The sequence below is a fragment of the Sabethes cyaneus genome, chromosome 3 (assembly GCF_943734655.1).
Source record: "Sabethes cyaneus chromosome 3, idSabCyanKW18_F2, whole genome shotgun sequence".
Classification (NCBI taxonomy): Eukaryota; Metazoa; Arthropoda; class Insecta; order Diptera; family Culicidae; genus Sabethes; species Sabethes cyaneus.
In genome coordinates, this window is record NC_071355.1 from 207,532,736 (window position 1) to 207,544,446 (window position 11,711).

At 38.0% G+C, this 11,711-nt stretch overlaps 1 protein-coding gene across 1 annotated transcript in view; it reads right to left on the bottom strand.

Annotated features, from left to right (window-relative positions):
- Positions 1–9,715, bottom strand: part of LOC128741738 (uncharacterized) — a 172,524-nt gene extending 162,809 nt beyond the window's left edge. Inside the window, exon 1 of the mRNA XM_053837735.1 lies at positions 8,521–9,715. The gene's annotated coding sequence lies outside the window, so the exon portion shown is untranslated. The remainder of the gene's footprint in view (positions 1–8,520) is intronic.
- Positions 9,716–11,711: the final 1,996 nt, after the last annotated feature.

Sequence of the window (11,711 nt, forward strand, 5' to 3'; positions counted from 1 at the left end):
AATTTTCACACACAAGGTTAACAATTCCAGCGATGATTTGATACCTAAATATTGTCAATTGCAAGGAAAATTGTGCCATCCAAAGTGCGATATCGCTCATAAAAGTGCTATTTTGCATTAAATCGTTTCGGTATCTTCGGCGCACTTTTTCGTTATCTTCTAAGCAATAAGTGCGCCGAAGATACCGAAACGATTTAATGCAAAATAACACTTTTACGAGCGATATCGCACTTTGGATGGTACAATTTTCCTTGCAATTGACAATATCTAGCAAAATGAAAATGATGGAAACCTTGTTTTTTCATCGTTTAGGTATACAGGTTTAGGTATGAGTTGTCTAACTTAGTAGTAACGGGTGACAACTAAAATTTTGGCATTTTTTCGATGCCCCTATACTCAACAACAAACGAGTTCAGAGAGAAATAAGAGTAGGGGAATGTCGTCGTGGTTGGGCCGTCTTTTGGTCCATGAATTCCATTTTAAAAGAAGTTTTGGAAATTCAACAAAGGTCTTACTACAAAGGTCTAACTACGAACTATTATTAAGACCTTTGTTAAATTTCCAAAGTTTCTTTTGAAATGAAATTTGTAGACCAAAAGATGGCCCAACCACGACGACATTCCCCTATGTGTGTGTTAGCTCTCTCTACTCTCCTCTTTCTGTTAATATTTTTTGTTGTGTTTATGCTTGCCCAGTTTTGCTTAAAATGGCGTCCAAACATGGAGCATTTCGAAAGCGCGTTGTAAACTTCTACGAACTGCTACAGAAATCTCGGCAAAAAGTATACGGTACAACATTTATATCCTAAGATGCCCAACAACTATTCGCAAGCCAAAGACAAAATTTTATTTTTTCAGGCATCTATTTTTCTTCTTTTTCGTTTTTCTCAAGCTGTGTTTTGTTTACGAAACTGAAAAGTTATAAAAGTTTTTGCCAAAGTACTACCAACAAAACAAAAAAAAAGTTGGTTCCAATACGTTGTGTAGTTTCTGAGAAAAAGGTATATAAAGTTTAAAAATCATGGTGTTTCAGGAGCGACGTGTTATTCCGCCGAAGTTGTTCCACGCCGCACTGGAATGCTTATGTGTATGATCGTTTTTCAGTCACTTCCCGTGGTCGGATCATTACAAATTTAGTATCAAAATAAGCGGAAAAGATTGCAGAATCAAAATCTGAAATAAAAAAATAATGATTTTTTCAAAATTTTTAGTCATTTATGTCCCTTTAACAAAAAGCCTACTGGTCTGGCTATCAATTAAGATGTGCTCAGACGAATGTTTGAAGAAAATGTTGATCCCGTTTCTACAAAAATATCATATTATCATGCAGATGGACAATACGTGTTTTGGCTAGGTAGAGCATCATCACATTACGCGATAAAAACCAGGGATGGAAAAAATCGCTTCTAGCGATCAAGATTATAGGAGCGATCAGATTCAGATTCATTGACATCACTACTTGTTAGCGACAAATACTTTGTCGCGATCTGTACAGATTATGGTAAACCTCATGTCAGATCATGTTCATTGCATAATCGCGCTGAGAAATATAAGATATAGAGTATGTTGCTGCTTTATCGTAATTGCCTATTCCCGTCCTATCCAACACAAATTATTAAAAATAACAGCATTGTTATGACACACAATGCAAAACTAGTTATTCCCCAATATTTTAGTTTATTGTCTATCATACGTGATCAATCAAAGTGAGCTGAGATCGATTTAAATGCTTTTTATAGAAGTCCTACCAGCCAAATTTCCTACGTTTTTTCGTGCGACGAAGAAGAAAATGTAGACTAATCGTTTTAATTTCCGTCATTCATAAATGAAAATAACTCACGAAAGGCATTGTCGTTTTTCTACAGCCAGGAAAACTTGCCTGACCTGCAGAAATTTTGCAGAATAACATTTGTCATGCCGTCCTACACAAATCTATGCGCGTTAGCTTCGTAAACATTGTTGTGATTTTTAGTTCAGACGATGAAAAATTTTGATGAACGGATTTTAAAACGGTACGACGAATTTAAGAAATAAAATCAGTTGCGTAATTTCAATAATATGCTTTAATAATTGCTTTTCAGTGATACCAAAGTTCACGGATCGGAAGGTAAGTGTGTTTTAGTCAACTCAGCACAAGAACTTTTGGAGTATTCATTAAATCCATCCAACAAATGATGAAAATTAGAATGGCTTTACTTATTACGACGGGAATTAGAAATAAACCCTACAGACGATTGGTTGTGTGCAGCGTGTGAATCTCAATACAAACAACACGAGCAACCTTTTTTCTCGCAGTTAGATAAGATGTAACACTATGATCGACTGCTGAGACTGTTTAGAGAACAAAATCTTGTGATCAATATTAAAGATTCACTGTTCGTCATGTATTGTACGGATCATGATCTGTGCGTGTGGCGATAACTCACAGATTTGATCAACATCACTGATTTTCCATCTCTGATAAAAACACAATCGTTCCTGAATACCCATTCGATCCCATTTGTACTCAAAAACTACGACCCGACAAAATTGTTTCAGTGCGTCCAATTGAAGATTTCTTCGGGATTTTGAGTTCCTTGGTGTATAAAAATAACTGGAGAGCCACGAATTGCAAACAGTTGATTGGTAGAATTAAGAGATGCATTCGCAAAGTTGACATGAGGGCCGTACAATGCTCCCGTTCCGACATCAAACGGAAGCTTCGCCGAACAGCCGATTACGGACCGTTTTCAAATGTACCGCCATCCGGGGTGAGATTGTGCCACGGGGGTGAGATTGTGCCAAAAACCAAAAATGTTTATTAGTGAAATTTTTTTATATCTATAAAAACTGGTGACCTAAATTCAAAATGATGATGAAAATAACATATTTATTCATAACTTAGAATGGAACACAGATAATATTAGCAAACTATTTAGCCTAAACAGGGTTTCAAAGTTCGCGAACAAAAATACACGGAAATAACGCTTGTAAAAAATGTCCCCCATAAACCAACCCAAACAAGAAATCGCATCAACTTGCTATTTTGAAGGTATATAAACTAATCATTTACAATGTATTGAAAGGTTATTATGCGTTGGATAAGTTTTGATTATGAAAATAATATTTTTCGAAACTTTGTAGTTTTCGAGCTTCACGGGGGTGAGATTGTGCCAAGCCATAATGATCGATCCAATTTGTGGATTTCACATACACAACAAAAATACGTCAGTATACACCAGTACACTCACATTCTTTACTATTGAGCACAATATTTTGACAGATTAGATTGCATCATCCATTTTGGAGCATAGGTCTGCTAAATAAATTAAACTAATTTTTATTTTTTCTCTGGAAATTTCAGATGCTCAGATAAACACTCTAATATAAGACACCGGGTATAAACTGCCAGTTTTAACGAGGGGGAGGGGGGTGGGATGGGCTACATGTTCTGCGGCAGCGGGTTCTCGAACGAAGTAATGGTTACTTTTGTTAAATGATCAAATAGGTATGCCCCCTTAAGATACACCCCTTCATATATCTCCCACTTGTTAACCCTAGAAACGCTACTGGCTATATAAAGGCTGTCCATTGACTACGAACTCATTTTTAGTTATTTCAGACCGCCTCGGGTTATTTTCGTTCATACTTTTTGTATGATGCGTTGTTTTTGGTCGACCCCCTGCCCCTGATAGTCCAATCAGTTCATGGACGGCCCCATATGAAATACTTTATACTGATATTTATGTGTATTGTTTATAAACATGCTAACGTTCACTGTTTAGGTTTTTAGCTTAACTTTAAATTTTTGGCACAATGTCACCCCCTAGAAGGGGTGAGATTGTGCCAAAGTTCATGCACTTCCAGTAAAATTAGGTTTCATTGTAACTAAACCATCTCTACGGTAGTTGTTAATTGAACAATTTAGTACATATTGACAGGTTTGAAATCAACTTAGTTCCTAAATTGTGTGTATACTGAGCTAAAGAACAAAACCATATGCTTTTTTGGCACAATCTCGCCCCGGACGACGGTACATTAATTTTTTTTTTCAACAATGGATAATGTATCTTTTATTTCGGTAGATCAGATCTTCTTCACGGATCTTTGTCTTTTTTTGACAGCTTGAGAAAAAAAATCCAAAATTTTAGATGTCACCCGTTACAAAATGAATATGTCTCCAATTAAAAAGTCATTTTATCAATCAATAGGTAAAATACAAAAGGAAATCGGCAGTTAAAGTCAAACGTGACAAACAATGGTGTGTGTGATCCACGGTTGTGATGAACATTTAATTCAATGTCTGCAAAGTTTCCCGCCTAACTTAGAATTTACCTCCAATGCGTTTAAACATGGAGGCGTAAAGACGGAAAAAACGTGATACAAATTTCTAGTACACAGAACCACAATTTGAACTACCTAGCTTGGATTGAGAAACAACAAAAGTTGTAGTGGCAAGTAGGATTTTAGAAAATGAATAATAAAAATTCCAAATAAAAATTAAAAGTTTTCGGTTTTTCTTAACTCTTTTGCAAATAATGATTTCTAAGTAGAATTGTTTTTCATTACTTATTTTGCTTTGCTCAATTTTCGACCTTGGATTGAAATTAAATCTTATATTGTTCTAAAACTTGTTAATAAAACCATGTTAATGAAATGAAAATGATGAGTACTCAAAATAAAGGTAATTTTTTCTACTGGCAAGGTATTTGTAGCTGCGGATAATAAACCCAAGTTCACGTGGCAATCAAGACTATGGATTACAAAATATACAACAAGCAGGATTACCTAAAAATGTATTCTTCCTTACATTAATTCCTTACACATTCTTAGCTCCGATTTGCTCTCAATTAGAGCGAGGTGACGCACGCGGGTTACAGCTAGTTGAAAAATATTATTAATATTTTCCAAACAGAAAAAAATATTTAAATTTATTTTTGAAGAAAACTGGAACTTTTCTTCGGATACTATTCATCATATTTTGGATACTCTCTTGGCTAGCCTGAGCGGGCATTTTGTTCCACTATCTCTTCATTTCTGTCGCACCACGACCCTTTCCACTCTTCTTAAACTTCTGTTTGACAATTCTGGCTTTAGTTTTCAGAAGGTCGCATAATCAGCCCTTTTGCGTGGCTTATGCGGCCTTCTGAAAACTAAAGCCAGAATTGCCTAATATTTTTCAACTAGCTGTAACCCGCGTGTGTCACCTCGCGTCTGATTGAGAACAAATCGGAAATACGCTATGTAAAGAATGTGTAAGCCTTAATGTAAGGAAGAATACATTTTTAGGCAATCCTTGGCTTGTATATTTTGGAATCCATTGTCTTGATTGCCACGTGAATTTGGGTTTATTATCCGCAGCTACAAATACCTTGCCAGATCGATCGTAAGCATTTTTGCGAATCTATCGACAAAATCAAATCTAGCTTGTCTCTAGCAAGCCAGTTACCATGACCAGTGGCTTAATTGAACGTTTATCCGGGAGCCTGCTTTTAATCCATCTTCACATATATTTCGTCGTCCAAGAAAATGCATCCTACGAAATTCTTCTCGCAGACAAATCCTTTTAACGGTTCTTTGGCTGGCACTGAATTTCTTGGCAATATCCGAATATCTTGGCATTGAATTTTTTGGCATAATTCGACATCCCTGAATTTATCCCAATTCTTTTCAACACCGCCAAATGCAGCTTTTAATCCTTAGCTCCACTACGATACTAGCTATGATCCTGCCGATCGATAGTATGCTGCTCACGGAAAAGTTTTTTAACGCTGCACACGGTCGATTTAGCCAATTTTAATGATTTCGCAATTTTTGAACCTGACCACGTCGGATTTTCAAAGTGGGTTTCAAAAATTAATTTTCGTTTCGCGACTACTATTAAGTATAGCTTCTTTAAAACAAAATTAATTGCGGCGAACTTTTCAGCTCTGGAGGAGGAAACATTTCAAAACAAATTGCTGTCAAAACATTCCAGATCCGACCACTAGGAGCGTTGCAATGAAAAAAAAAGTCAGTCCAGATATTAAGAGACTCAAGCTTTAGCAGTAGTTCTCGTAAAGTTTTGTCCTCTTTGTGTGCTATTTTGAATTGAATTGTGAATTTCAATATATTCAATGTTTATGGTCTTACAATTCAATTGTTTGTTGTGTAATTTGGGATTAAGCAAAATCACTTCGATATTTTCTTCCTAACCGTAGATTTAAATGCATGTAAAATATTCCATTCAGCCTGATGCCCAAAAATACACAAACAACAAACCGATTCACAACGTCAGTCCAGTCAGCACCAGTTCACTGTTTAAAACGGACCATTTCCGCAGCCTTATGGAAAGATGTTTAACATATGTGATGAAGAAATATACGTAAGCCATTCGGACGGGCTTTCCCTCTACACAGTTGCGACCCTCCCACCAAATAGCGCTTGCACGTCGCCGGTGCGCGGGGTGAGATTTCCAAACAAAAACATCTGTTCTACGTACAGCATATAGGTAATTACCTTCGAGTTCGTGGGCTTCTTATTTTGGCCAGAAGAACTTTTCGACACGCAATCACTTTTTGGCTCGGCAGAACAATTCGCCCAACCAGCTACCATCAAACGCTCGTATACGTCAGTCGGTTCACTTGGTAACGGCGCGTGTTTGATGGTTTTTTTATAAATCAAGAGCTTCGATCGATCACAGCCGGCGCGGTACGGCACTTAACGATGAATGGACCTCACCCTCCTCGATTCAACGATCGATTTTGACTAGGTACCTGCCCTTTTTCTCGGCCCATTCAACAAACAATAGCGCCAAGAGACGCTATGGCGAGGGAGTGGTTTGCATTCAACAGCAGCTCCGTAAGTTGAAGGGAAACTCCTCGTACGATAGGATATAATACTTTGTATAGATTGTATGCACTGGGAACCGCATACTCTCCCAGACTAATTTTGCTCCTTAATGCAGTACCAATTTGATTAATTGGCTGCTTAACAAGGATAAAAACGCCCTTAGAATAACATTTTGAAAACAATTTTGTAAATACGAATAAGTTTTAAATTACTTTATTCAACTAATGGACAAGTTTGCAGAGCCAAACTAACTAACAATAAAAGCAAAGAATTTAATCTATAAGGCCAAGCAAGGGAAACTGTGACTGTAGTTTTTATAGAGGTGATGACCATGTACCCGTACATAAAATTTAGTAATCAATAATTACTGCAGGAAGGGGACACAGTTTTTCACAGCTGTCAATCAGAGCAGCAAACCTGTGCTCTGAAAAGCTTCAATAAACATAAACAAGCGCCTCAACAACAACCTGTTCTCCACTCGTTAATTACTAATGAGACGTAGTTTTTGCACAAAGTCAAAATTGTTTACAAGCGCTATTGATTGACCGACTCCGGTTCGCCTTGCTAGCGGATTAACGATATCGATGGCATAAACAAACTGGAAGCTGAAAACAAATGTGATACAGGTCTAAGGATAAGCTTAAGTCTATGAATTATAAAATTATCTCCGGCTGTAAAAAAACTATTTTGAATGTTATAGAGCAAACATGCCCAAAACTATGAAAAAAGTTGGTTCAAATCTCGGTTGTCAACAACATTAGTGAAGAGTGAAGCAATTATTATTTTATTTCCATTAAACTAAAAATGTATCAGAGTCAACTCCGTTTTAATTTGCCTTCCTCAAAGCATTTTTAACCACAATTTTCCTGGAATATATTTTAATTCTTCAACATTTGCTAGTGAGACGGACGGAATGGGATGCACCGCCTGATTAGACGTCGCTATCAACGCTACACAATGTATGCCCCTTTCGGAAGTTGTATAATGACAGAGCAGACATGTTAAATTCACCTCGTTGAGACCTCCGGGAGATCCACCGCGCGGCTCTTGTTTGAACTAGATGTTGCTTGTGCTTATGCTTGTGCTGTATGTAATTTGCGGAACAGCATAAGCATAAATGCTGATTATGTAAATCGCGAAATGCCTCGTCAGCCTCTTCGCCGCTCGAAGGTGTTCTGAGAATACGATTCCGGATGAAAAAACTTAAGTAGATGAAGGGAGGCCCCAGGCGATTTCATCATGTCTGTCATCAAGTATGGCTCTGGAAAATGGGATAAAAAATGGTTCACGGGGTGCAGTTAAAGAATGCTTTTTTCTTTTTAATTGCCAAACAGGATCAAACTTACAAAAGACATCGTAAAGAATTGTAAGTATAACTCTGTTATTGTGAGGCAATTGTTATTGTTTTTATAAAAAAAAACGGACATAAAACTCAGTTTGAGCCAGCTGTGAGTCAAAAGCAGTTCAAGGCTAGAAAATTATGGGAACCCCGAAATTTTCAAGGCACAAAGCGGACACCAACAATTCGTTAGGCTCATTCGGCTACCTGCCAACGCTTAGAGAGTAAAGAAAAAAGCTTTTCAATGGACTTGGGATCCCGAAAATCGAATTCTCAGCTTAGCTCTTGAGAAATTCCACAGAACACGACTAAAGAGATATGCCATGTGATTGTAGGCGACGATTTCGCAAACGTGTGAAATGTATCCCGTACCTTGGTTTTTTCCTTTGTAATCCTTCTAAGTGTATTATCCGATCCGCTTTAAACCATCTTGTTTGTGGTGGTCGTCGTCGTCGTCGTCCAGATTATTAATGTTTACTCTCACTTTGGCTACGAACATAGACAATCCAGCCACATAAATCAACATTCGATTTCACTTTAATATTTGCCTCGCTGAAAAATATATTTTCGTATTCATAGTCGGCTCCAACAACGCCAGAGCAGCTACCACAGCGATGACTTTAATATTCAGAAAGCTCACACGCTTCAGACATTTCTTCTTCGATTTCTACTGCGCTCAGCACTGCCTGCTACCGTTCGTTCGCGTCAGGTATTGGAGCCTTTTTGCTCAGTGGGTGAACTATTCGATCTTACGGTTAATAATTATCGATGCACACTCACACACTGCCAATAGATCGATTTCATCCGAAATTATTCGAGATGTAATTATTTCTTTTTTTTCTTCCCCCACACAACAAAACACTTCCTGCAACTGCTTCACATATGAGTCTCACTCTTCAATGCTTCAATTTTCTCAAGCTGTTCAAGCAGTTTATAATTTGTGCATTATTAGCCATTCTGCGAGAGACGATTTACATTCAATTATTACACTGTCCGTACTCGCAAATTCGTCCAGCACACCTTGAAGATTCAACGTAGACAAGGACGGGCAGAAACGATAGATTCAAAGGTAATTTTCGTTACAATCAGCTCAACCACACAAAAATAATAATCTGCTGCTGTTCATTACCGTTATCTATCACATCGAAACAGGCTCCACCCGTTTAGATCATCGTTAATTTACCACGCATTGTTTTATCCTGACTCATCCGCCGTGAATCAATAACACGGACAAAAACATTTGTTCGAGTTGAAAAAACTGATCACAATCACAAGGTCATCCCAATCACAGATATCATCCGTTGTTAGAAGAAGCACTGCCTTACTGTACTGTGTTGCACCACCTTTGTCAATAGTCTTTCTGTCTTCTAATGAGCTAAGCAACGTACAACAATCCTTCCCGTCGTCGTACGTAGCACATTCCGTGGCATAACTAGCAAGGACGCACCGTCCAGAAGAGGAAAAACCGCAAAACATGCAACTAAGCAACAGTGCACACACGCCGGCAAACGGACGAGACGTCGGCATGCGATGACGACAGGCACCCGGACCGACGACAACGACACGGACAACGAGCGAGCGATCCAACCCGGTGGAAGGTTTCGATAGGACTGGTTTGGAAAACGTAAACAGAAGAAAACTAGCGATCTCGGCGTGAGCTGTTGTTGAGCGCATACATAGTTTGCTTACCGCCGCTCATCATAGGCGAGCAAGAAAGGAAAAGCAAAACATGCGAGAAACATGTTGGTAGTTTTTATTTTCTTGGTTCGCACAACACTTCTAACGAAACACTTTTCCTCCGATTCCGCCTGCTAATGGCAAATGGCCACAGACGAGTTCGCCGACTCGCGACGCTCTTCTTCTCTGTTGGTTGGTGCCGCTGCGCTGAGTAAGCAGGCAGGCAGCAAAAGCATAGCGAACCGCGCACGGTGCAAGCAACGATCTGCAACATAAATGCATTAAAGAGAGAGAAAGAGAGTTTATGTATTCGAGAGCGAGACACATCTTCGGAATTCAAATGTATTAGCAACATAAACAGAGAGCACAGTCATGTTTGAACCATAAAAGTGCCTGTATTGAGCCGGCGAGGGGTTATTCAAATAAACTGTTAAATGTACATGTTGATAGAAATGATAGTATGTGCAGCAATTTTCTTCTCTGCAACGACTAAATCTATTTCACAGCAATTTATAAGATTTATACAGATTTATTATTTTTGGCAAAACCCCGAGGATACGTAGAATTATTTAACGTATAGAGTAAGGAGGAATAAAAGTGCGATGTGGGTAAAAGTGCGATTCAATGATTTTTCGGTGCAGATTCCGAGTAAATTGACTACATTGGCATGGATGGGTGACTACTTTGACAGCTTGAACCTAACGTAAACTTTGGTTGCTTATGAAGCATAGTTGCTGAGTTATGTGCAAATGTTATTTTAGGGCGGTTTTGATGTAATTTTTCGTTATACGGTAAACACGATATCAACAGGAGGATATTACTTGTTGAAAATTTGTAGCAGCTTTTTACATCACTCACATATCTGTTTTGAAAATACAGTGAAAAGAATTTGCAAAATATATTTCGCTTTTCCATAATTTAATTAAACCCCGTCATGTGCCTAGCGGGGTAAAAGTGCGATTCGCGGACGGGGCAAAAGTGCGACACAGGGACGAGGCAAAAACGTATAGCTAATTATATACAGTTTTAGGCACCATATGGGTCATTCCACGTCAAGTGTCCGAGTCACCTGTAATCGACCTTCTCGGATTTGCACTAAATTCGGCCAGATTGTTCGTTTTAGGTCAAGAAGCAAAAATCTCAAGTTTGGAGCCGATTGGACTTTCCCTCGATTTTTGGGAACCCCTCCCTTTTATTGGAAAAAGTCTCATTTTCGTCAAATTCGCTTATTTTATTTTGCTTATATCTTCATAAATATTCAGTTTAGAAAAGAAATTTTGTTGTACATTTTCATGGGAAATCATCTGAGGAATCCGAAAAAAATATTAGTTTTTGACGGAAGTGCTGCCAAATACTTTTATTTTCGATCTGAAATCTAAATTTGTATTTTTCTCTCATTGAGTACAATTTGATCTTAAAAATTTCAACACCATCGTGTTCCTCAGACTTTTTTACATAAGAATCACTCAAAACCACAAGGTGTTCCGTCCCGTTCTTGAGATATCGCGTTTTGAAACAAACAATTCCAAATTTCTCATGTAAAATCATAAACAAAATAAAATTTCCTAGCAATAAGCAAATAACAAAAAAAGCAAAATTAACCTGGTTTAATCTAAAAACACAGCGCTGTTGTGGAATCACATAAACAGTATATAATACAACTAAAGTTTGTTTTTGAGCGTCTTAACAGAATACGAAAACTGAGTGAGCAAAACGAACAATCTGGCCAAATTTGGTGAAAACCCGAGAAGGTCAATTACAAGTGTTTGTACTGTTTCTCGGTCACTTGACGTGGAATGACTCATATTACAGATACTAGAAATGGAACATCTGCAGAAAACTGTGTGCCCTAAAGATGTTGAGATGTTGGCCGAAGGAAAACTATG